Source organism: Labrus mixtus, chromosome 14 (genome assembly GCF_963584025.1).
Source record: "Labrus mixtus chromosome 14, fLabMix1.1, whole genome shotgun sequence".
NCBI lineage: Eukaryota > Metazoa > Chordata > Actinopteri > Labriformes > Labridae > Labrus > Labrus mixtus.
In genome coordinates, this window is record NC_083625.1 from 28220092 (window position 1) to 28246483 (window position 26392).

Here is a 26392-nt window from a genome sequence, read left to right on the forward strand (position 1 = left end):
CCTGACTTTTTTACATAGATATATTAATGTGAATAACAAACTCTCTCAGAGCAGAAAGTCTGTCTCTGACTCTGGAATCACCTGACATTTGACCTGATAAAAAACTGAGGAGAACCTTGTTTTCATCGTCCCATCAACAAGATCGATGTTTAAAATATTCTCCACCTTTGCTCCTCTGTCTGCCCTGAACCCTCCCCCATCAGTCACTTTAATATCTGACATAATAATCTTGATGCTGGTATGATTCCTGTCATCATGACAATGGTTATACTGGTGCTCATTTGGTTTTATGAGGCCTCTCATGCTCCATCTGCTCTGTGTGCACAGGACTCCATCTGAACTCCCTCCCTGCTCCATCTGGACTCTTCTGATAATCCCTCCTTCACTTCTGAGCCCTGCTGAGCCCTCAAACACCCTCATCAAAATGTCTCATTCCTCCAATTAAAGACATGTTTTCATTTGACTTATTTATAGTTTAGTATAGCTCATTTGTTCTGAATGTGTTCAAAAGTTAAAGATCCTCACAGTGACAATGGATCATCATATATGATTATATTTACAGCATCTTTACAATCAATAAAACAAACATTATTGCAGCCTTATAAGAGAATTGTTAACATGAATAAATCTGTGTTAAATCAAAGAGTGTATAGGGTGTCTCTGTGTAAATCTCCTGTTGTTGTCTCTTTATTGACTCTGTCATACCTCTTGTGTTGGAGGAGGTCAGCTGTGAGCTTTGGTTCAGACTAACAAGCTCAGAAAGTCACAGCAGCAGGAAGACTCTTAATTTAACATTTCTCTTACTAGGAGGAAAAAAACACTTGACCAGCATGAAATCCTAAAATGTATGAATTCATCCAGGTCAACTAAATTTCACTTGTAAGAAAACACTGTTCACTAACTGGCAGGGTTAGATTAATCCAGATCATAGAAACATGTCAACAGATTTTCATTCTAGTTGATTTAATACATTTAATTACCGTTCCCCACACAGAGTTATTGTGAAGCAACATGAAGTGAAGTGACTCCCTTTGTCCTCTATTAATGGTAGGTGACTCCATGTTCACTCTGTGTCTCTGCTGTAGAAGAGAAAGACAAAAGCAGCTCATACAAAGTAGCATTATTCTGTGCTGCTGGTGTGAAGGTGATGTCTCTTTGTTCAGCTGCACAGAGGAGCCCACAGTGGCCTTCAAACCAAAGGTTTACAAAGAACAACACAGAGAAGATAAGAGATCCCCAAGAGAGTTTCACACTTTGGAGCTGTGTGCTGCTGCTCTTTGTTCATGTGTTTAATATGAATGTGTGTTTTGGAGGGGAACGTGTGTATCATTTCATGTTGAAGAGTTAAGACAGTCTGGTCTGGAGCGTCACAGAGACGTGGACATGAATATACAATCAGCATGATTCATTGTCCTTATTAACATCTCAGTCAGACTTCATAGATGTCATGTTGTATCATGTTTACAAAGCAACATAAACATTCAGTGTAATATTTAATATTCATCTTATTTTCAAACTGATGATTTCTGTTATAAAGAGTCTAAATGAAGCTCAATCATGAACCACAATCTCTCACACTGCTGATGCAATAAGACTAACCTGAACATTCTGTTGGGCCTCAGCCATGTGTGCTGGACAAAGGACTCAGGCCTGTATCACAGTTCTCAAGCCTGACTAGAGTTATTTTGGAGGGAACCACACAAAGGAGTCTTAACCCAACAGCAACTAACAAATAGGTGTGAAAAGTGGGGGGTGTCTGAATTCTCTATCCTCATTGGAGGAAGCCTGAGGTTAACCCACAGGCAGTTCCAGTCTTTAAAAGCAATCGCCAGGCATTGCTTCTGTCTCTTCAAGTGTGGTCTGCTGACACCCGAGGATAACCTCTCCAACAAGATGGACACCAGCATTCGAGACAAACCCTTTCCTCCTCTTGGCTTACATAGGTTAAACTCCAGAGCTGAGGTTGTTCAGTCTAGGTAGCTCTTCACATGCTGAATTCAAGCATCAGAGGATTCAGCTGACTACTTCCATGGCATATTTTTAGGAGTTTTGGGCGCAATCAGAGGCTATCAGGTTCGAGCAAAAAGAAGAGTTTCTTTCCTTTGATTTTTCGTAAGACGTCATTGAACGCAACCGGACAGGAGCGCTGAAGGAAGCCCACTGATCCCTGAATCCACAAGGATACATAAAGAACTCAGCTCCTGCAACCAGAAGACCCTAGAGCAGTGCTCTGGTCGAAGATCTGAATCCTGCTACCCTCCTCCTACATCTGCCACGAAGGAAACCTGCTTGAATCTGTTGATTTAATATTCAACAGAGTGAGGATCTAACCAACTTTGCAATGATCACCAGGAGTTACCCCATGTAAGAGCTTTGGTCTGGGCAGAAATAGTTTCAGAAGTAGTTATGTTTCTTTTATAACCACTGATAATTATGCATCATTGTTGACGAGACGTCACATTCTGTTTATTATCTGTTGTAAGCTGCTGCATTTGTTTTATTGTGATGAACCGCCGTGTTCGCCGATGTGTGTACCCACCGTTGAATCAAAGTCCGGCCACTGGCTTTCTGGTGTTTAAGTAACAGTTACTGAACTCAGCTCAGAGAGCTCAAACTATTTCAAGGCAGCCACGCGGCTTCCTTTGTGGAATTCTCCACCTACACCGACCCTGAATCTGCCCCTCTTAGAGCCTTAAGTGTCTGGCACCAGAAGCATGAGGCACCCAAAGATTATTACCGGCGCCTAAAATCTGCATATTTCCAGGGACGTAATGCTCCAGGTTTGGAAGAGGACCAAACTTTCAAGTCCATCTTCCTGCACAATCTGCATGGCTGTGTGCGGTACGATGTCACCATGCATTGCCGAACACATTAGGTTGTTATGCCAGAGATTAAGAAATTTGCACAGGTGGCTTGGGAGACATGCATATGTCCTGGGTTTTGGAGACACAATAGTGACCTAGCACTAGAAGGCAACAAATTGCCTTATGCTATGACAAAATCTAAGAAACTGCATCACCGGCAGAATAGACAACAGAACCAGGGGGGTGAAGGAAGGAGCCAGTCACAGGGTAGTTCCCAACCTGAAGTACTGATCACCACCAGACCCGAACAGAACTCTCGGGATGGCCGAAGCCCCAGACAGAGTGGTAGGCATAACCGGAGTTCCCATGAACTTCCTAAGGAACCAGGTTCTGACAGGGGAATGAAGAACATGGTCCGGAGGTGTGTGACAGAGGTGATTAGACAGTTGGAGGCCTCCAGCCCTTACAAAGAACAAGGTTCTGACTCCACAGTGGGGAGGGGGGAGTAGCCTCCACTGTAAAACCCACCAAAGTCACTCAGCGTTAATGCTTTCTAGTCTCTGTTTTATGACCTGACAGTGGTAGTGAGACATAATGCACATGTATATTTACACACCTACATGCCACATACACCATCCGAAAGACTTACTCCTGCCCAGGCTAGGAGTTAGTCCACAAATCTACACCTGATACTCTTCTCTGTCTCTCCTCCTCTTGTTTGTTTGTTTCATTTGTTTTGTTAAAGAATGCACCTTAAGTAGCAAAGCTTTGCTGATGCCTGTTTATGTTTAGCGTTAGACATAGTTAGACATTCTGCCCAGAGTTTGCCTCCGTGTCTGCCCAGACCAAAATGCCTCTAATATCTCTGAACTGTTAACCCTATGGATTGCTTCCCTATGGAACTGCCAAAAAAAAAAAAAAAAAAAAAAAAAAAAAAAAAAAAGCTTTCCTTCTCCATCCCAGACACATGAACTCTTTGGTTTGTGAGCTGCCCTAGGAGCCAACAAGCCCTCCTTTGTGTACGGATTTCACACCTTCAATTTATGAAATATAGTTATTAATTATTAAGAATATTAGTAATTAAGTAACTAATTTGAGACTGATTTGAGTGATATTTTGGTTAAATTTCCCTGATTCCAGGGTGGTTCCCCCCGAGTTGATTAAATATAGTTTAATGATATTGTTATTTATATTATTAATAATTAAAAATAATTATTAAAGAATATAACCAAAGTTGACTTGATAAAACCCCAACAATTGTTTTATATGATTGTGTGTAAAACAGTTCTTCATTAGTCACATGACTTAACACATGGCCCTTAGTGGCCACCAGAACTCAAACCGCTTTGCGACCAACAGACCCAGGCCCCGTTTATGTGAGCTAGAAGTGACATCATACTACCTGCCCTACCACATGACCTTTAATGGGCCCGACCACCCAACTGTGTAGATAGATGAGGAGCGAGAGCCAAAACATCCCCGGGGTTATCAAGAAGGAACCTCCCTCCATCTGTGTTTCATCAAATTAGACCAACATCACCTCGAGGAGACACAACAATCTGAGTCCCAGAACCCCCCCTTCATGATAACTCTCACCGTCCATCAAACCCACATGTGAAAGAGAAAAGAGAGAGTAAGTCTGTAGAGAGATGTTAGAAAGAGGTAAGGGAAGACAGAGCAATGGAGAGAAGCCTGTTTGGACCAGAGCTCACTCTGCAGGGTTAGACTGTACACCTTACCTCCTCCTACTCCCCCATTTTCATGATGGAGGAGAGATACATGTTTTAACTTTAGCACAAACTTCACTTTGAGGACAGAGGAGGGAGAACATTGAATGTAAAACCTGAGTCATGCAATGTCATGAACTTGTTTCCTGACTTGTTAAACTTCATCAATTCTTTTGAATGTCTGCTGTTCTGGATTTAAATTTAAAAAGAAAAGGATTTTCAATTTTATTTCCAGCCAGTCCCCTGTAATAAGTTTCCCTTTAACAGAATCAATTATTGTACTTTCCCTCTGACCCAGTTTCCTGACTATTTCTAAAGAAGTCTTCACAGCATGAGCTCTATCTCTGAATGTTTCCCTAAATGTAATTTCTATCACACACACACGGCAGCTAGCATGTTGGGTTACATGTGAATATCATGGTGCAGAGACTGAAGCCTTTAAGAGAGATCCCTTTAAGAAGAACTTTAGTGTGAATGTGGAGGCCAGTGGAGCCCAGAGGAGATGATGAGACAGATGCTGATTGTTGATCACAGAGGGCTCTATAGGAGGAGACCACACAAACACTCTGCACCACACTTTGGACCACTTGGACTTCAGCTGTTCTTCACAACACTTGAATGAGTTTCTGCTGTTAAAGTCTGTGAGGGTTCAGAGCTGAGGCTTTAGGGAGGAGATTGGGATCAGGCCACAGACATGTAGAGACAGTAACTAATAATCCACTCAGGAAATTTACATGCAAAGCAATCCTCAGTCAAAGTCAAAGTCAACTTTATTGTCAATTCCAAAATATGCCAGACATACAGTGGAATCGAAATTGCGTTTGTCTCCGTCCCACGGTGCAATACAACCAAAATAAGGTAAAATAAGATAAGGTAAAATAGATAAAATAAAATTAGGTAAAAATAAGATAAATAATATTTACAGTAATAAATTCTAAATTGTGCAAAAGGTACAAAATGGTAAATAAAATAAAATAAAATTTAAAGAAAAAGTAAACTTGTGCAATATGTGCAATGTGCAGTAAACTGATTGTACTTTTGAAAAGTTAGCTTCAGAGTTATTAGTCCAGAGTTCTTGGTGGCAAACGGGACAGAACCAGATATAAATGTGAAGAGCCTCGAGTGTGAGACACAGAGGGAGATACAGCTGCATGGAGAGATGGACAGATGGATGGAAGAGTGGAGGAGCAGGAAGAAGAAGTGGAGGAGACTATTTGTGGAGGTCTGCAAAGCTCTTTATTTATTTTTTCAGACTTTTCAGTGAGAGAGTGTTCCTCTTGTTGGTCATCTCTTAAAGCCATCTTTCAGAGGGGATTTGGACAGAGAAGCTTTTGGCAGCAGCAGTAAACCCGACTAAACTGAGACTGATGTTGAGCTCTGAATGAGTTTCACTTTGACCCTGAACACACAAGATGAGTTTAAACTTCCATCAATGTGACTTATTACAACAACACATGGTGAGACACAGCAGACAGAACTGGAGACATGTTCTGTTTATCCTTCAGACACAAACTCCACCTCTGTGTGTCTAGTCAAACCAGAGTTTGATCTGTTAAAAAAATAAATGAATTAATAGATCAGATAAATAAATTAAGTTTGATTATTTCAAGGAAGGAAAAGACAAGATTTGAATCAAAACCAGAAGGGGAAAATTAAATTAGCAGCATAAACATTTAGATTAATTTAATAAATAAGTTATGTTATTGAAAGGTATTGTTTGCTACAATTGTAAATAAACAGGTAGTAGAGCGTAGAGTTCAGTTGATAAATAAGTTTTTAAAAATCAGACCTAACCGGAAGGAATCAATCCTCACAGCATCGTTGTCATTAGAGCAAACGCACAGACAGCATGCGGGAGGAGAGGCAGACCGACAGGTAGCTTGCGGAAACGAAAAGAAAAACCATCCCAAAAAACTGAATTGTGCAAAATTGATCATCTACGACAAAACCAAGGAGGCAGCCGGTAAGGTGCTGTAGGAACTTTAAAAAGACTGTTTGCTGGCGTGAAAAGTGCTGCAACGGTGCCGCTCGGGCACGTGCTGTTTTGTTTGTTTAGGTTGATAGCGTGCTTGTTTATGTTTAATGATTTGATTGTTTGTTATTCTCTACTGCAAGATAAATTTGAATTGATGAATTCATTGATTGATTGATTGGGCATATCATCACGAGTGGGTATGTTAGAATAAGGTGAGGGGTTTGACATGAGTTTGCACAGGTGTAAATTGATATATTAAAATGGAGAAAGATGAAAATGTGTTTAAAATACAGAAATATTAAAATGTGTTTCAAATGCAAAATATGTTAAAGGGTTGGCCGAAGGCATTAATTAATTTAATTTAGCGTGTATTCTGCTTGAATGGTGGAGGTGCATGGTTTAAATTAACCACATATTAACTTGCATTTCTTTGGTTGTTTTATTTATTCTTTTCAATAGGTTTTTCACCTAAGCAGCTAAAGCTGACAGCTAAATTGAAAGCCTAAAAATAAAAAGAACTGAAAAAGGAATTGTTTGAGTGGAGTCCAGTCCTTTTTGTGTAGAAGATCATTCCTCTCAAGTTGGGAAGCACAAGAAACTTGACAGTGTGTGTGTGTGTGTGGGTGGGTGCAGGGATCAATACCAGTGATTCATCCAGACTGCCAGTCTGACAAAAACCTTCAGCCTCTGTCCATCCACACAGGTGTTTTTAATGATTCTGTCTGATTAGATCAGGACAGGTTGTAAAAAGGTGATGATGAGAATTTATGATTCACCTGAAGTTTTTTTATGTGTCTAAAATCTTCTGATCCACATGTGGACTCTGAGCATTAAAAGTCTGGAGGTGAAGAAGGCTAACTCTCAAGTGTTTCACCTTTAACCCACCCAGACTGCTCTTACTTTTAGTCTGAGCAGAGTGATGGCTGCTGGGAAATGGAGTGTGAGGCTGTACATCTGACTGCTCAGAGGAGACAAGGGACAGAAGGGAGGTATAAAGGAAGCAGCAGCTCTGCAGAAGACAGCTGGTGACAGAGTTACAAATAAATAGTGTTTAACAGTTTGAAGAATCCAGAAGAAGTGATGTAGAGAGTGTGTTTTATCCTCTAAATGTAAAGCTGTGAAATCTCACCTGAAACCTTCCAAATCATCTCAAATTCACCTCGGTGTAACTAAACTTACAGACGACTGACAGAAAATACAGGATGGAAATCACAGCAGATCTTCTCCTTCACACACAGCTCCATGTGTTTCATTTTAAAGCCTGAGAAAATATATTTTCCCCGAGACTCTGAGGATGTTCACTCCCTGTTCTCAGCTGTCAGTCAGTCACGACTCTCTGGATAATAATCTGAGCAGGTAGCTTTTTTCATTTCAGGCTCCCAGCAAAGCAAACAAAAAGCAGAAGAAAATAAAAATATCACACGTCTGCTTATGAAATTCTGCCCAAACCTAATATTCAGCTTCATGACGGAGCTCATGAGGCGTGTGAGCTCGCCGTGGTTCACATGAGTTCATCAGTCATTGTGAAAACTGTGACAGCTGTGTGGTGGGAGATTTCCTCTCACAATCTCAGAATATAAATCAATGTGAAGCTCAGACTCTGGAGACAGAGATGATTCATTTAAAATCATTAAAAATTGAGTAGTGTTATGCCCCACCCTGAGGTGACCCTATGGGGCTAACAGCTATCCATAGTTTGACCCACAAAGAAGATTAGACAACTTTACAAAGTCCAAATGACGGGAGTTTAACAGGACAAATAACTGAATAGTTTACAAAAGAAATCAACAAGACAACACACTTAATCACGTCTGAGGCCAGGTGCAGCTCGTTAAACAATCAGTATCTTCACCTGGGCAGAGATGGAGACAACAGAAGGGGAGAAGAGACAAACAGCACAGGGAACAACATACAGCCGTAACCATGGAGACAGTTAGGAGTCTCAATCCCATCATGTTCTCCAACATGATGGATGAGCTCAGCAGCACATTGTTCATGTGAAACAAGCTGCTGTGTTTACTGCTTTCTGTGGAGACAACACCTCCAAACTGGTTTAGTCTGAAAGTCAGAGAATGAAACAAATAAACAGCCAACATGGGGGGGGGGGGGCAGTAGCTCAGTCTGTAGGGACCTGGGTTGGGAATCGGAGGGTCGCCGGTTCAAGTCCCGGCACAGACCAAGCCCGGAAATATGTCTGGTAGCTGGAGAGGTGCCTGAGCACCGCCAAGGCGCCCCTGAGCAAGGCACCCAACCAGCCCCCCCCCCCACCAGCCCAGGAGCACCCACCGTGGGCAGCCCCCCCACCCCGCACCCCCCCACCCCGAGACCCCCCCATCAGCGCATGTCCATAGGATCCTGTTTGTGCATGTGTGTATTTCGGCCTATGTTTGTGTAGCATGTTAACTAGACAGAGTTTAAAAATACATTTCCCCTCACGGGATCAATAAAGTATAAATTAAATTAACATGTCTGACAGTGTGTTTGTATTTGTCCTATGGGTAATAATCTACATGTATTACTGTCACAGAGGGACTGTAAAGTTTGATTACATCTTTGTTGATGTGCCATCTCATCTCACCAATAAATGTTATTTCCACAGTGAGACCACATGAAGACACTTTTATTATTTGTTCTCCAGAGGTAATGTTGGAGTTATGTCATAGATTAAATGTCTGATCCTATAGGAATATTCTGATTACATTTTGTTAAACCCACTATTAAAAAAGTTTGATGACTGAATGATCCGTGTTTGATGATGGTTTGATCTTTTTACATCTTTTATTTCACTCCCTTTGTTCTCAGGTTGTAAAGTTGCTGCAGTTCTTTCTCTCCTGTGTGTTTCCTGCAGTTCTTATTTAGTTTGAATATTTTGAAATGCAGCATGTTGTGTCTGTGTTTGTCAGTGTGGTTAGCATCAGTTGTATCTGGTCACCATGTTTGCTGTTTGGGCTTTGTAGTAATCTGGACAGCTTGATCATTAAAATGTGCACAGATGGAAACATGTCACCACAATCAGAGACTGTTTAGTTTGTCTTAGCAGCAGAAGAAAAAAACTAACTAAATACAAATAATAATGTGACAGCATGCTCTATGTGAGAAACAAGTGATTTCATGACTTTCTTTATGTTCAGCCTCGCTCTCTCTCATCTGCTCCTCAAATGCAGCAGCTCCATCAGTGACCCAGAACTTTAAAACATGACTCTGTAGTTACCTCTCTACCTTCCTACTTTAGATTATTGTTTACATCTGTTACTGTACTCAGTGGACATAATGAAAAGAGGGGTAAAGTCTGCTTCAAGACAGACAACATGTCACCTGTAATATATGTCTGCACTTGAATCCATTTCCAGGTGAGGAGCGAGCACTGACCTCATTTACTTGGAGAGTCCTCAGGATGGCAAACAGCCGCTCCACATCAAACAGGGGATGTAAGATGTGCAGCATAATAATAATAAGACCTGAGGCTCATTGACAAAGGGAATAAGGTCCCTGCTATCAGCTGCTAAATGAGGAACCATCAGATTAAAACTGTATTTTACCTGGAAGAAGTTTAAAGAAAAGAAAAACTTTAAGGTGAGATCCTTGAAATAAATTCAACTTGTGATCATCAGCCGGTTACAGACGGAGCAGTCTGCTGATGTTTGACTCACTGAGCTTCAAATCTCTGCAGAGTGAATTTATAACACAGGAAGGATTTATTAAAAGATGATAATCTATGACATTACCCAAGTGAGCTGCTCGTACAGATAACTTAATAACCTGAATATGTGATATGCTGCATTAGAGATACCTGAGTAACATTTTACTGTGGGGGAGATTTTCCTCTGACACAAGGATTCTTAGAGAAGTTAGAGCTTTACAAAATAAAATATGTACAGTGACACTTCTCTCCTCTTTTAAATGTCTTGATGATCCTGATAAGTCAAACATTGTTTCCATCTGGTGTAACATTCTCTTTAAAGAGTCTCTTCAGTCTTTTTTGCAGACTCAGCAGGAGCTGAAAGCAGCATTCAAACAGTTTGCTGTGGTGTTACTGTCCTTCATTGATGTGCTCCTCTGATTCATTCTAGCAGCTCAATTCTCAGTTCGATCATTAAGATGGAAAGACAAAGTAATGAGCACAACACTAATGATAATTCAATGCTGCAGACAGAGACAGAGAGTGATCTATATGCTACAATATGTTGAAGTGAAGGTCTAAAGAAAGCTTTAATGAAGCAGAGAAACCTGATGGAGAAATGAGAGCAGCCTGAGCCCATGTGTACGAGATGATGATGAAAAAAGGAAAACGTCTGTCCTCCGTACACGGATGTGGACGTGAGTCTCCTTGTGCTGCTGCAGGCGGTGAGCTCGTCTGCATGAACACCGTCATGCCGTCTTTCACAGATACACACAAGAGCAGTGTTGGGCTCGTTACTCTTTTTAAAAGTAATATAATCAATCAATCAGTTCAATCAACTTTTATTTGTATAGCGTCAACTCATAACTCATAACTCATATAATGACTTTACGTATTACTCCCTGCCAACAGTAATATGTTACACTACTCCTTATATTACTTTTCGTATTAAGCCACACGTTTCAATAGTTCTTTTTCGCTTGTAGCTGTCCACGATTTAAATCCAGTCTTGGTTGTTTTGTAGGTATTGTAGAGCTACATCTATCCTCCGGGCCGCAGAGGGCTCGTTAGTGGGTTTTATTAAGAGCTTCACGTTGTTGTGCTGTTGTTGTAAGTGCTTAAGGAGGTTTGAGGTTATGTTTTTAGCAGTAGAAAGAGATCTAGTACTGGGACACAATCTACATCTGACAACGATGTTCTCCTCATCTTTCCTCTCGACTCTCTAAAGTAATGGGAATATTTCCAGCCGCAGAATGTAAACATGAGCGCTTCCATCTTCCATGCTAACCAGGGTTGCCAGGTATGTATGACAACAATTGACAAAATAAGCCCAATGGCCAAAAACAAAAACTACCTAACTACCTAAAAGAAGCCCAATTCAGAAGAAAAACTGCAAACCTGGAAACCATGATGCTCGCTGACTTACTGCTTGTCTGATGTGCGCGATAAAATTAATCTGGGGATTGTTGCTTTTTAAATCTGAAGTGGGGTAATAACAACAACAGTAAGGTAGTAACGAGTTATTTTTAGCGTGAGTAGCTGTAATATTATTACTGGAATTTCATTAGTAATTCGTTACACTACTTGTTACTACACTGTAAACCCGAACAGTACTGCTAACTTAAAAAAATTGATAGGTTTGTAATCAAATTCTGTTATCTAGTTAATGGAACTTAAAACAATTATGGTCACTGAACAAACATGCAGTTTTAATTTTACTTTAATCAATATTTCTTAGTAAATACACTTAGTTAAATTAATACTTTTAAGTACACTTAGTCACGCACACTGACGTCACCTACGTTGTAACGTTATGTCTCTGCGCTTGACTGACCAGAAAATTATTTTCAACATGGCTGCCCTCCACTGTCGAGAAGAGCCTGCACGCGGAGCAACTTGTAAATACAAAAAGCTTATTTTCTTGTTGAGAAATTAAGAAATATATTAGTGATAGTTTGTTATATTTACAAAGCACCTTTTTTAAGTTAAAGTAATACGGTAACATGATGTTTGGACACACACGTTCATGACGAGGCGGTTCACAGTGCCTCTCTGAGCACATTACGCCTACCGCCATTTTCTGTTAACGTTCTTGTTACAAGTTAGACAACAATGTCAAGTCTAGCTGGCCAGTCTTTTCAGCCCACAGTCGTGGTAATGCTCAGTGTCTTTCTGCTGCTTAGTTTGAGCGCCTTTATCTGGTAAGTTGTAAAGTTGCGTGTGTCTTGTGCGCCTGAATTGGATGGTGTTTAACATTAGCTTTGGCAAAGTACAGTGAGGCTAACACTCACATTATGATGTCTGTTAAAGTCACCTTACACTGTGTTTTAGGTGCACAACCGTTCTACCGTTGACTTATAAGCCAGCAGTGAGGGTAGTAACACGGTAAATCTACGTTTTGAGTTTACTGAAAAGCCATTTTTTAATGACTCTAAAACGCTGCTGTGTTTCTTGGAGAAATGGCCGGCCCTGCGTATGGAATCTTAGGTAAAAGAGTCTCACAATGGTTTCAGTATAACCAGACGTTAATGCCTCCATTGCTTTGATGATGATTGATATTTTTTCATGCAGCAATGTTGCTGAAAGATTTTTTTATTAAATATCACAACACTTGTGTGCGTGTCTGTGTTTTTTTAGGTTTGTGCTGAATTTCACAGGATAACAAATGTCAACCTTCACAACCAATTTTACTCAGAACTAGATCGACACATACCTCGGCTGCTGGCCTTGTATAGAGAGAAGGCAGGACGCACCGGGAATATATCAAAGGCCCTGCGTGACATCCTAAAGATTTATGATCTCCAGGTGAATTACTTAGCTAATCTTGAAAGATCATTATTTTGACTAAATTCCATTTTAGTTGTATGCAAACCAGTCAGTAAAAAGATCACGAGTTGCTAAAATAAATATATGCTATTAAATAATGATTAAAATAGGCAGCAGTCAAGCAGTGGATGACCTGAGCTTATGTACAATTTTGTGTGATTTCAGGATACACATGATGTTCACATCAAACTGCTGCTCTTTTGGCCCTGCCAGTGTACCTGTCTGAGGAAGACCCAGACTTCTTCAAGTCTTGGAATGTAAGTATTAGTACATTCAACAAATGTATTGATTTGTCAATGGAGTCATATTGCCTTTTTTTGCTTTTCGCTTTTAAGGGGTTTTTCGCTTTTTTATTTAAGGGGTAAATTAGTTCAGGTGTTCATCAGTAGCTTAAAAAATACTCTTAAAATTAATTTTGTAAAATAAATGAGATAAAATCATGATTGTGCTCCTGCTTATTGTCTACAGTATAAGAATACTTTAAAATACAGATTAATATTCAGATCAATCAATCACAACTGGAGTTGTTTCTTAGACTGATAAAAATATTAAATGAAAAATGCTAATATGGTCTTTAAATATACAGGGGAAGCTGTTGATATACCTGGACTTGTGTCCATGTAAAATACTTGCATGTATCCTTGACAATTTTTATATTTTTCTGTGAAGTTTGAATCTAATATAAATGCAATCATCTAGTTCCTTACAGTAAACATTTCAAACTTCTGTATATTCCAGGCAGAGGAGTTGACTGAGCCAGACATCAAATAGACGCCAATTGCCCTTCTCATGGTGGTCTCAGGGAGCTCTTCAAGTTCAGTCCATCTTACCCCGGAGAGCTGTGCTGTTGTGGTGGAGGATGAAGTTGTAATGAGTGACATCACCAGGTTTGCAGATGCATTTGCACTGCTATTTGGGTTGATATACGCACTGCATTTGGACTACCCCAGTAGACTTGCACACACTTTCACTGTCATCCAGAAAGTGATAATGGGGCTTGACGATGGTAAGCCCCCGAAACCCCGTGTACTGAAAAGTGAAAAGTGACCTTTTGAGTAAAGAGTAGGCTGAGTTGCAGTTTGTGTGCAAAGGCGTTAATGCACCAGAATATTTCTGTGCACTGTCGTTTCAGAGTTTGTTTGTTGTTGAAAAATTTTGTTGCTGTTTAAGTTGGTAAGTTTTGTCCTACTGACAGAACTACCCGAGTTCCTCAAGTCGCTCACTTAAAATGGTTCATACAACAGGACGAGGGATTGTTCGAATAATAACAGAAACCACACTGCCAAGATGATCATCCGTTTGACCACTTTCTCGGCAGGGTGGTCAACAATGATCCTGTGGTTGGAGACCGCCTCAGAGTAATCTTCTTAGAGAAGTACAGAGTTACACAAACAGAGAGAGGTAATCACTAAATCATCGCCACACTCCTGGGCTTTCATTTTTTATCAGGTCTTTGTAGGGAATACTTGGTGTCCAAGTTATTTATTTAATTTTTTTTAATGAACCCGATATTTTGTTTTCAGGTTACTTTGCATTGTGAAAACATTTGTTGTCAACTTCATATCACTGTTTAAAAAAGCAAGAATTAAGTTTTGCAGAGCAGGCACTTTGTAAATGTTGATTTTCATTTTCCTCTTGGTTTATATTTTTATTTCCAGGAAATGTGTGTTAAAAGACATATTTACAAATGTAAGCCTAATTATATAGTTGTTTTTTTTAAAACTTCATGAAACACATTTCAGAGTTCTCTATTTGTTTTGACATGTTGGTAGATGCACATATTCACATACAATCACACTCTTGAACACACATACACACACAACTTGCTAAATTCCCTCATAAACATACACAAAAACAAATTGTTTTTAGTGCAATGTTCTTTCTAAGCTTGAGCAGGGGTGTCAAATCTTGTGTCTGTGCAGGTATTACATTTTTTTATTACAAATGAGGTAATTTCAGTAATCAAGGCACGGGACAAAAATGTGATATTCCCTGAGTCTTTGAAATCAAAAACTGAATACACTTTGACCTCCATGACACAGGGCTAGACACTCCTGATCTGTGTTTTTATAAAATTGTTATATATTCAGTCATGTTTGACTAAATAAAAAAAATTGCACAGCAAAGGTTTTATGTTTGTGTTTTATAAGTAGTTTGAATTTAAATAAATTAAATAATATTTCTGAAAAAAAAGTTTATCACAATAATAGTTTTTGAGTTTTTAGATTATGTTCATCTAAGTTCTGGTAAATTAATGTAATTAAGTGTGGACGAACTAAAAATGTAATATATGTTAAGCAATACGTTTAAGTACTGCAAACTGAAAATTGGAAAAAAAAAAGAGTAAATACAAATTTGTAATAATTGAATTCTATATTTTTAAGTACAGCAAACTTGCATAAAACAATAATGAAACATAAACTTTTAAGTTATAATAAAGTGATATTTTTATGTGAACTCTTACTTTGAGTTAACTAAATTAAACATTTCGAGGTAATCAGTTTCCACAAAGGTTTTGAGTACTGTGAACTTATTCGGGCTTACAGTGTAGTAAAAGTAATATTATTACTGTAACTCTTTACTAGTAATGTGTTACTGCCCAACACTGCACAAGAGTAAATGAGAGTGATTGTGATTCTTGTTGTGTTCTTTGTCAGTCTGATTTTCTGTATTTTTCTTATGTGGGTGGTCTCACAGTAACAAAAACACAAAGTAGCCTGAGTCCTCAGATTACTTTTAGATGTTCACAAAATGAGGGTCTGGGGCCGTCACTCTGGATCCAGGTTCTGCCTGCTCTGCCGCTTCAGCATGCCCAGAAAAGTCCGAAGTCAACTAAGCGGACTACTGTATTTTCTGATGGTTCTTACGGACTTTTTATTATTGCGTGTGTGTCTGTGAGACACAACCACACAAACAGACCTCCACTGGTGAGAGTGGGCTCACCTGCGTGTGCGCGCACGTGTCTGTGTGCACACATGTCACACATGCACACAGAGCAGAGGAGAATTGTAAACGCGCGACCATGTAGAGACAGAAATGACATGCCGTCGTGTAAATAAGATAAGTAAGATAAATAACATAAGACTGTTTAGTTTGTTTAATAAAAGGACAAGGTATAGACCTGTTCTATAGGAAAGGTATACTTATGACTTCTGTTGTGATCTGGCGCTAAAAAAGTAAAATAAAAATAACTGTGATTCGTTTTTCAGAGAATCGACGTGAACCTTGACACCTTTGAATCGATTTTTAACTGCCTCATGATTAATCTTTACATGCCTACTGACAACGACCCACTATGAATCTCTACTCAAAGCAAGTTTCGCTTCACCCACCTAAACTGACAAGACCTTCCAAGTTTCAAATCAGAGCTTGTTCTGCCTTGCTCAGATCTTTCTCTTGTTTCAGAAGAACCTTCACTCCCTCCAGCTCATTTCTGAGATCTTCAACTACCTGCCATTTGGGTGGCCGTCTCTGAGGCAGAGCACGATCGAGTACATCCTGGTTCTGTCAGTGGTGCTGTCCGTAGGCTTACTCCCTCCTTCGGTGGAAAGTCTGACCTTCTGGCTGAGTAGGACGCTGCCTATTGTGGGTTAGGCAGCTGGTCCTGCGGTTTGCTCCTTGCATGGGGTATTTAAACACCTCAGCTTCAACCACCTCATCTCCTATCTCCTTCTCCATGATATCTCCCAGGTCTGGGATTGTTCCATTGCTGGTCTTAGTTGAATCAGTGTCTTGGATGTTGAGTTGTTTGAGTTTGTTGTCTTCATGACAATATCTCAGATCAGATCAGTGAACTGTTGTAGTCTCAGACTGAATCTGTGTACTGTTGAGAGTCTGTGGCTTGTTACCCTTTAACTGACGTTAGATATAAAGACTCTGACTCAGGCATCATTCAAATCTTTGCCTGTTATTTAAAAGAAACAAAATGGCTGCTCCAGCATTTAACATTAAACACAACCCAACAAGCTGAGGCGGGCCTTAAGCCTCCTGACAAACAGCTACAACAGTTTTCAGAAGTGTGGTCAAATGAATGCTCATTTAGATCTATTCGTAATGTGAACATGAACATTTCTGGTTGGGGGCCGATAGATAAAAAAAGGAGACCAGTAGACTAATCAGTCTGAAAAAAAATCAAGACAAACTTCTAAAGTAAGATGAACTAACTCTTACATCATGTTACCATCACCATATAAACCTTTTATTGAAGAGAGGAAATCACAGCTGATTGAGATTTGCTAATTCGTGCAGTTTGACAAACACAAACGCACACACACATTCAGACTTTAAGATATTTGAACACAAAGGCTTTTTTAAAGTCTTATCTACGTAGCCCACATATATAATTTAACTAACATAAGTCACATTGTAATACCTAAACCATGGACATGTTTCTGAACTGAAGCTGTTTTAAGTGTTACTGATCTATCATTATGTTGAATAGATACTTTTACACTACATTTCACAATCACTCATTCATACTGTGATGTCAGACGCTGCTTTGTAAAGTGCTCATCAGTATTAACTAATCCATTCATACTCATTACAAGACAACTGGTGTGATTTTGGGGTTCAGCGTCTTCTTCAAGGACACCTGAACATGACTGCAGGAAGAGGGATTGAACTGCCAACCTTATGATTAAGAGACGACTGAACACACCACTGAGTCAAAGAAAAGTCTAATATGTTTAAATGATTAAATATAATAATGATTGAATTAACAGAACATTTATAAAATACCACTAAAGCTCATTGGTTGAGACTGAGGTGTTAAGAAGTCTTCATAGAGGACCAGGCTCTCTCTGGATGCTCAGGGTAGAAATGAATAAGGAGCAGGAGGCTCACAGAGCAGTTTACTCAACAACACTCAAATAATTGTTGGTGCTTGAGATGAAGAGCGGAGGGAGTGAAGACAGAAAGAGTGTAGCAGGAACAGTGGTATTACAGAGGTTATTAGAAATCCTCCAATGAGCTCCATTCTGTGCAGATAAGGAGAAGTCACAGTGTTTGTTACGCCCTGCAGCACCTCAGCAGGCCACACACAATACATATGAATTTGACTTTGAAAGAGAAAGAGGAGAACATAGGAGGTGTGTTTCATGTGTTGGAGGCTCAGCAGGCTGTGGACAGAAGCTCTGAGCTGCTCTGCCTGTGTCTCTGTCCTGCTCAGTGAGGAGAGGGTCAGTGTTTGGAGAAACTTTGTGTTATCAGGGCTCCGAACAGGAACATTTTTATACTTTCTTATTTTATTCTGGGGAAAGTGCTCAGGAAAAAAACAACTGAGAGACCTACAATCACTAATACAAATTCCTTCCACAGCTCAGACTCATATAAAGACACTCATTTACCCTCAAAGTGATGCTGTAATATTCAACTTCATTTACCAATTATATGAGAAACATCTTAGCATTCATTCAAAATATTTCATCACAAATAATCTACATCTTCAGTCTTCTTCTCCATATTTATACAAATTCCTCAAAGTCTGTCATCAGCTCTTCATTTACCACTGGATCGATCTAACCAAAAGGATTCATGGTCACCTTCAGCCTTCACTGATCTTGAGTTATTTAACTAGTGAGATCAATAGATATTAACCCTTTACAATATTACATTGAAATGAGTCTGCTAGTGCATACATCTGTATTTTAGTGTAATTTGAAAATGTTCCTTGAAGTTTGTTTTAAATACTTCATGTCCCAGGAATCAGACTTGAAGGTTTTTTAAGTCAGTAAGTTAAAAACCAATAATACAATTGTGTCATACATTTAGAAGTTATGTAAGCTGTGCTCCTGCTGACATGTTCTTCATTAATATCAAAGTGGATAATGTTAGAAAACGATCGCCCTCAGCTGCTCACATAACTTCACTCAGTTTGAAACCAATAGTGAAAGTTAAGTGACGATAACACAAAAGACAGAAGCTGAAGCTTTCTGATTCAACAAGGATGAAGACTGTGTTACTGAAGGTTTTTATGTTTGATCACTTTAAACAGGTTCACTTTTTAAATGTTAGAGTGGACTTCTCACAGAGCTGTGGATCTGTATCACAGTGAGCTGTTATACTGAGCTTAATGCCTTCCTGTATTAAAATAAACAGGTTTAATGTTAACCCTCCATGCAGTTCTTCTGTTTACTTTGTTTATCATCCTTTGAGTCTCTTACAGATGTTCCAGTTGTTTTTGTTGATGATCTTTTCAGCAGGTGCTCATAGAGAATTGGATTTTGTTCTGATCATCATTAATTCTCCTATAAAATAATAATAAGTGTAGATTAAATGCAAAGTGATAAATGATCCATGCTGTCGTTTCTTTTCTGTCTCGTCCTCTCTGTGCCGTTTCTCACACTGAGCTGTTGTGTACAAAAGTTCACATCTGTTGCTTATTGAACATCTGGACTCATTTACATATTAATGAATATTTATGTTAATGTGATTGTTATTGGGCCTGCAATGTGAAAGACTGGAGATCTACTCAAGCAGAAATAACATACTTTCACCTTTAACTAAAGATAATGTTGTCTCCTCCGTCTGATAAAAAGTGAAACACAGGAGAGAGGAGGTCATGAAACAAGAGTGTTTTTAATTTGATTAAATCAGCTGAAATAAAGATGAATAAAAGATTACATTTCACCGTCTATTTACACTATAAAAAAGGATTTTTGTGGATAGTAAATAATATCCATACAAATTGTCTACATTTTACTAAAATAATATAAGTCAGCAAGTGAAATCTATTATAATGGGTACATTTGACCTTCTTTACCTATTTTTCAACAGTAACAATTGCTACACAAATAAACTAAATAATATCTACCCAGAGATATTGGGTGTGCACTGAAGAGTGCGCATGCGTCATTACTTCTTTGCAGAGGACAATATTGGTTGGCGGGACTCCATGTTCGGCAGGAGGTTTGGCATCGTGGTGGAAGGTAGGATTAATATTGATCATAAAACTGTTTCATTCGATGTATGAAAATGTGTTAGTCTGGTATATGGCAATATTGATCTGGAAGCCTTGGTATAAAACATGAAATTTAAATTTTAGCCCTCTCGGAGACTTTCCTTAATGTTAGCACGCTAGTTGAGCACAAGCTAAGTAGCCTACTTCTGGAACACAGCAATACATACGTTTGTGTCCAGAATGTGAATTAATTTAAACTAAATTAGCTACATAATGTGATATTTAATTGGGGGCTAAATTCACAGTAAACTACATTTTCTAACTAACTTGTTCACATGGTTCCGGGCACAATGTTGTATGTTTCGCCGTATGTATGACCCTTGCCGTCTACCGTTGCCACTGTTGCTATGGTGACGCTTTTTCCCCCACAGTCACAAAATACAGCATAGTGTTCTTGGGGGACACATATACGTGATGCACACAAGTCATATTGACTTAGCGTTAGCGTTGAGCTCCGGTACATTTACAGAAACAAAGTAAGACGGGATAAAGTTTGAAAGAGGTATTTTGAGAGTTACTTGATACCTCTCATAACAAACAGCTCTGCACCGAGCGAGTGTGTAGGCTAGTGACTGAGAGAGAGCGACGGTTATGCTGAACGGACAGCTGTTCTACCGCAGCAGAAGTAAGATGTGAAGTAGTTATAAATATGCAGTGTTTAATTCACGTTGTCTACCAAAATAGCACAACTACTCCTCAAAACTCAGGTGGAGTCTGTGTGTGCTGTCTTCCTAACTGCTGGGCAAATGTTCAGGTTTCAATTATTTTACACAATTATTTGAAGCTTAACTATGAGTCTCCACATTAAATGCTTGATGTAAATAGGCAACACGCATGTAATATCCGTGCGTTTTTGTCAACATGCTTCTTATCTGTTTTGCCAAACTGTCATTAGGCTATTTTATGTCCTGACTAAATCTTTAAGTTTTAACACAATCAAATGTTCCGTGTTTCTTTCTGTTACTTATACAGCAGGATCTATGAAAACCTGTGAAGACCCATTGGAAATGCATTACTAAGGTATGTCAATTTTAACATATATATGCTTTAGATACATGAACTGAACACTGAGCCTTCTAAATTAAAGAAAAAAATAGGTGTTTGTTAACTTGTTTTGCAGGACATGTAGCTTACAGCTTTTAAAACCAACGGTATCTTTTGATGTTTGATTTATTTACCATTATCTTTAGCCAAATTACTTCACATAGTTAGATTGTGAGAATTTTGTCCCTTAACTGATTTTTAGATCAAAGAGTTCTGACTTATAACCACTGTTCCTCTGGCAGAGACATTTATGCTGAAGCTAGACGAGTACACACCACGTCTTCCGCAGCTGATGCGTGCAAAAGGAAGAGCTGCTGCTACAAGGATGCAGCATCTCCTGAACACTGTAAATGAGGTAATTTTTCAGTTTTTATTGAAAATTGCAAAAACCAGTTTGCAGATATGAGTAGTAATGTAAATGCTTGTCATTTCAGTTCCTCAGTATTGACAAAAAGAGGGATGTGGTTGTTAGTTGCCTCATCAAGTACCTTGGAGAACAAAAGCAAGATCTGTTCCAAGACTGCCAGGTATTAATCAATAATTAACTCTGACACAATTGTTACATTTCAGACATAATTTTATTAAACGGATTGAGTGTGACTGTGCACCTGTTTTAGATTTAAGGATATGGGGTCAAGAACTCTGGATTGACTTTGTTGTTCACCTGCTTGTAATAAATGACCGATTTACCTAAATGTCCTTGTTTTCAAATAAATGACTTCACCAAAAAACTTTTAATCGAACTGAAAAGCATCATGCTTATATGCATAACTTAAATAATAGTGCTTATTCTTTGTTTATTTTCTTCCAGGAGGACGAACACGAGGACCACACAGACCAAACCATGAAAGTGCTTGTGATCCATGACCCCAGAGCTGAGGTGGATCCAGCAGATGTTTCTATCGTGATATCCCAAGAGTCTGAAATACAACTTTGAAGTATTCCGTGAAGTTTTTTGGAGCTTGATGGAGCAAAGCTGCTCAAGAAGGTACACAGCCTCAAAAGTAAGCTTATTGTATTAACTTTTGCACATGCGGACTGTAAGCTTCTTCATGCCTTAAGACTATTTTTGTGCAAATGATTTCTCAAACTTAATGTACATGATTTAAGAGATGTGTATGGCCACAATGTGACCTTACCCTCTGCATCACATTTTTGTTGCAAAAATGTTCTAGTATTTAATGTAATTGATTCATATTTGTGTTGGTGCAAAGTGTGTGTGTGTTCTGTGAATTAAGATCAAGAGCATTCTTTTTTCTTCTTCAGAAAAGTGGGATGTCAACATTTTTCTAGATAACCCCCCCCCCCCCTTTTTTTTTGCTGGTCTAGCACTTTTGTTTAGCTTGTTTAACACTTAATGTTTTTGTTTACATAGTGTAATGCATTTTGTTCAGGTAATACTTTTAACTTATACTTTGAGAAAAAAAGTTTTGTTTGTTTACATGTTACATATTTTGGGCTCAATGATACTTGTCCTTAATGTTTAATTTGATAAAGAATTGGTCAAACAAAAAAGTAATTGACAGGATCTATATTGTCTCGTGTGTCTGGCATTAACTTTTGGGTAAAACAAACCTAATTTAAAAAAGTAATGATAAGTTGTTTTGGTTAATAAGTATTAAAAAACATTAGGTAAATTAAATATCCCCTACTACAAATACACTACAATCATGATTAAATATTACTCATTTTTCATAGGTATTAAGTTGTAAAATCTATTTCAATAGGTTAAGTAGACTTTACCTAATTAATTTGAGTATAATATAGTCGATATATTAAAAAAATAGGGTAAAATGTACACAATCAAACTGAGTGCAAATTGTTACCTCAATTACATTGAGTAGATTCTATAGGTTGCTTTTTATAGTGTAGGATCTATTCAGTGATTCAACAGGTCTTAGAGTATATTTTCAGTTCAGGGTCACACATCAGTTACTTCTTGTTTTCCATCTGTAGTTACAATGACACATGATTTAGTTTGATTATTACTCGTCCTGTCCTCACACTGACATCTTCTAAGTGATTCTCATTTTAAGTTCCCTAATGTTCTGAACAGAAGGAGTGAAGATACCTGCACAGATGTTATGTAATGTGTTAGCCACGTTACAGCTGTTTATTAACTGATGGACTTCAGAGTAAAGAGAGTTAGGAGGTGAAGAGAAATGTAAAGCAGGGTTCATTGAAAAAAGAGACACTCAGTCTTCCCTGGATAAAGAAGAGCTGAAATAGAACAGCCTGTTTGTATTTATTTGCTGTTCTCACAGGGTCAGATGTAATTAAAGAGAAACAATAAAGATGTCCTTCAGTCATTTGTCACTGGAGGGAGGATTGACCTCCATGTTTGTCACTGATGGTTCAGGGAGGTGGAGCGAGTCAAACAGAAGCACTGCTGCAGATTTCATTCCCAGCTTCAAGGTTTGACCTTCAGACAAAAACTCACAAATCTAAAGATTGAACATCTGCTCTGATTTCTACAGTTTTTATAAAAACACCTCTCCATCTGTACCAAAGAGAGCTGACACAGTGTGAACAGAGAAGTTGTGTTTCAGGTGGTTAGGGCTTGTTTGTTAGCATGATGTAACTCACTCTGCAGCCGCTGTTCCTCAAACCTTCTCACACACTCTTTTTATGTCACTGCAAGTTGTGGAGGAATATAAGAATACAAATATAAGAGACATCTTTTTCTCTGCTCTCTGGATCTGAACAGAGGATTAAGAGAATGTCACATCTAGAAGACAAATCCCTTCAGTTCAGTGCTATAGCATATCAATGTAATGTAACATTTCTTTCATGGTGGAAGAATGTAAAGAACATTTTCTTCTCCCTCCAGTGCTGTTCTGGTGAGGGAGCAGCTGTCCATGCACGGATCAAAGTTAACGCTCTCCATTTACAAAATCTACTTATTAAAAAACATCTTCATATTTACTTCTCTCTGCATCAACATTTAATGGTAATATATTTTCATATTTCATAAATAAAGCTGTTGGATCAGTATAACTCTTTAAATATGAACAATATCAAATTGACAAAGAGTGTGTTTGTGAGTGAACTTAGACATCTCTTTTCTCTCTGATCATGATGAAGTTATCATTTCTAAATTTCTATTGTTTGCAGATAGGATATCAAAGCCTTCTTAATGTGATAAAAGCTGTTTTTTTGTTGTTGTTTTTAAGTCAGAATAGAGAAATAAGTGAGTATCAGAGACAGACTGTAAAACATAAAAATAAGTCGACACAAAGAGAAATCTAATTTCCGGATCAGAAAGGATGTCAGTGAGTAAAGAGTCAGACTTTGTCATCTCTCTCTGGTCTTGACATTGAGAGTTCAGGCTTCAGGTAAACTGAATAAGCTCGGTTTATCTCCAGCTCGAGACTGAAACCATAAAGTCACTGCATTGAATTTGTGATGTGTCCACAGATCTCATGCTGCATTAGTCAACAGCAGACAGGAGAGGAAGGTTTTAGTGTTTTGTGATTCAGGTGATGATACTGAGAGAACTCAGACTCATCCTGTGAAATGGAGCAGAGAATTGACCCTGAAGGGGACCCGTAGTTCTACAAAGCCTCTGAGGTGAAACATCATCCATCAGAACGAGAGCCTTCCTGCTCTCTTTGTTTTTTCTTCATTTTTGTTGTCTACCATTTATCCAGTGATGCTCCTTTCAAACTGTGGAGTGAGAGAGACAGAAAACATGAACATCCAACATGTTCTTCCTCATCTGTCCTTCAGACTCTCCATCACTGAGTCGTGCTGTTTCATTGGCTGTGTGTTCAGTACAAACAGGAAGTGTGTGTTCACATTGTAGCATGTTGGAACCCCCTCCTTCCTCCTCTCCAGCGACACTTTAAACTTAGATAAGTGTATCAGCACAGCCAGGAGGATGAATCCCAGCCTGACAACAACACAAGCTTCACTTTCTCATCAAGCAATCTGTCAAGAGCAGACACAGAGCAGAGGCTTCAAGAAACCTGCCCCCTCCCTTCATCCTCCTGCAGCCCACTCCTCACTGCATTTCTGAAAACACTGCATCACCGTGCTGCAGCAGAACAAACATGAAGGAGAGAAAACAGGAAGAACAGATGGAGAGACACGAGTGAGGGGTTCATAAAGTGGATGTTAGTGACCTCACAGAAAGAAGGTTAGAGACTCTAACAGCAAGAACAAAACGCTCTGTGACCATGTTGACACTGTTGCATGCTGGGAACAGATGAGTGCTGAGACTGACTATAAACTTGTGAAGCGTACTGCTGCAGGAAGCTTCTTGTGGTGACAGTCGACTGTGAAAGCAACAAATGTAGTCACAGTGACGTCACCCGTTTATTTATCAACTGATTTTTTTGGATCCTCAAATTTGACCAATAAACACCATGTTGGGTTTTCAGAGGCAGAATGACCCTTATTCAGACTAGAGGGTTTTACCCTAATTCATTAACTGACTAATGACCAAGTTAATCATTATGTTATAACCACACAACCAGATACAGTAGTATAGTGGGAGCTAAACAGAGTTGTTAAAAAGATAAGACAGCTAGCATAACTTCAGGGACTCTCCCACATCTCCAGTTTGAAAGTCAGCAGCAGGTAAACAACACAAACAGAGTAACCTAACATTTGAAGTCATCACTGCAGACGACTGAAACCGCTGACTCTAAAACTCATGCAGCCACAAACCAGACAATGATAAACACTGAACAAACAAACAAACCAGACAATGTGTGATAAACACTAAACAAACAAACAAACAAACAAACAAACCAGACAATGGGTGATAAACACTGAACAAACAAACAAACAAACAAACAAACCAGACAATGGGTGATAAACACTGAACAAACAAACAAACCAGACAATGGGTGATAAACACTGAACAAACAAACAAACAAACAAACAAACCAGACAATGTGTGATAAACACTGAACAAACAAACAAACCAGACAATGTGTGATAAACACTGAACAAACAAACAAACCAGACAGGATGAAGCAGACACTGAAACCTGCTGGTTAGTGCTGAAATGTCAAAGTTCCTTCTAGACAGTCTGTGGGTATAAACCAATCAGCAAGACAGATTATTTGTCTGATAGTCTCATAGAAAAACATTGCAGAAAGGAAAAAACAACTCAAACAGTCAAGAAGTCAAGTTCAGAAACTTCACTTTGGAGACACCTTGAAGGCAGCTGTAGGCTCCGACTTGTCACTCAAAAAGATTACAGCCCATTGAATGCACCACTTTAAGCATTATTATAATTTAAATGATTGAAATGTAAGTATAATAAAATAATAATAATAAAAGTTTTCAAGGATCTGAAAATTTGCTTTAGAGCCAAAACTGTTTATTGTCTGTCATCATAAATAATTAAATTCTACTCTAAATGTTTTAACATGGAGGTTTATGAGGATTTGCTCACTTTCGTAGTCAGCCCCAAGAGGTCATTCAAAG

At 38.8% G+C, this 26392-nt stretch overlaps 1 protein-coding gene across 1 annotated transcript in view; it reads right to left on the reverse strand.

Moving 5' to 3' along the window:
• ntm (neurotrimin) overlaps window positions 1-26392 on the reverse strand; it is an 893017-nt gene that overhangs the window by 432477 nt on the left and 434148 nt on the right. The gene's annotated exons all lie outside the window — the stretch shown is intronic.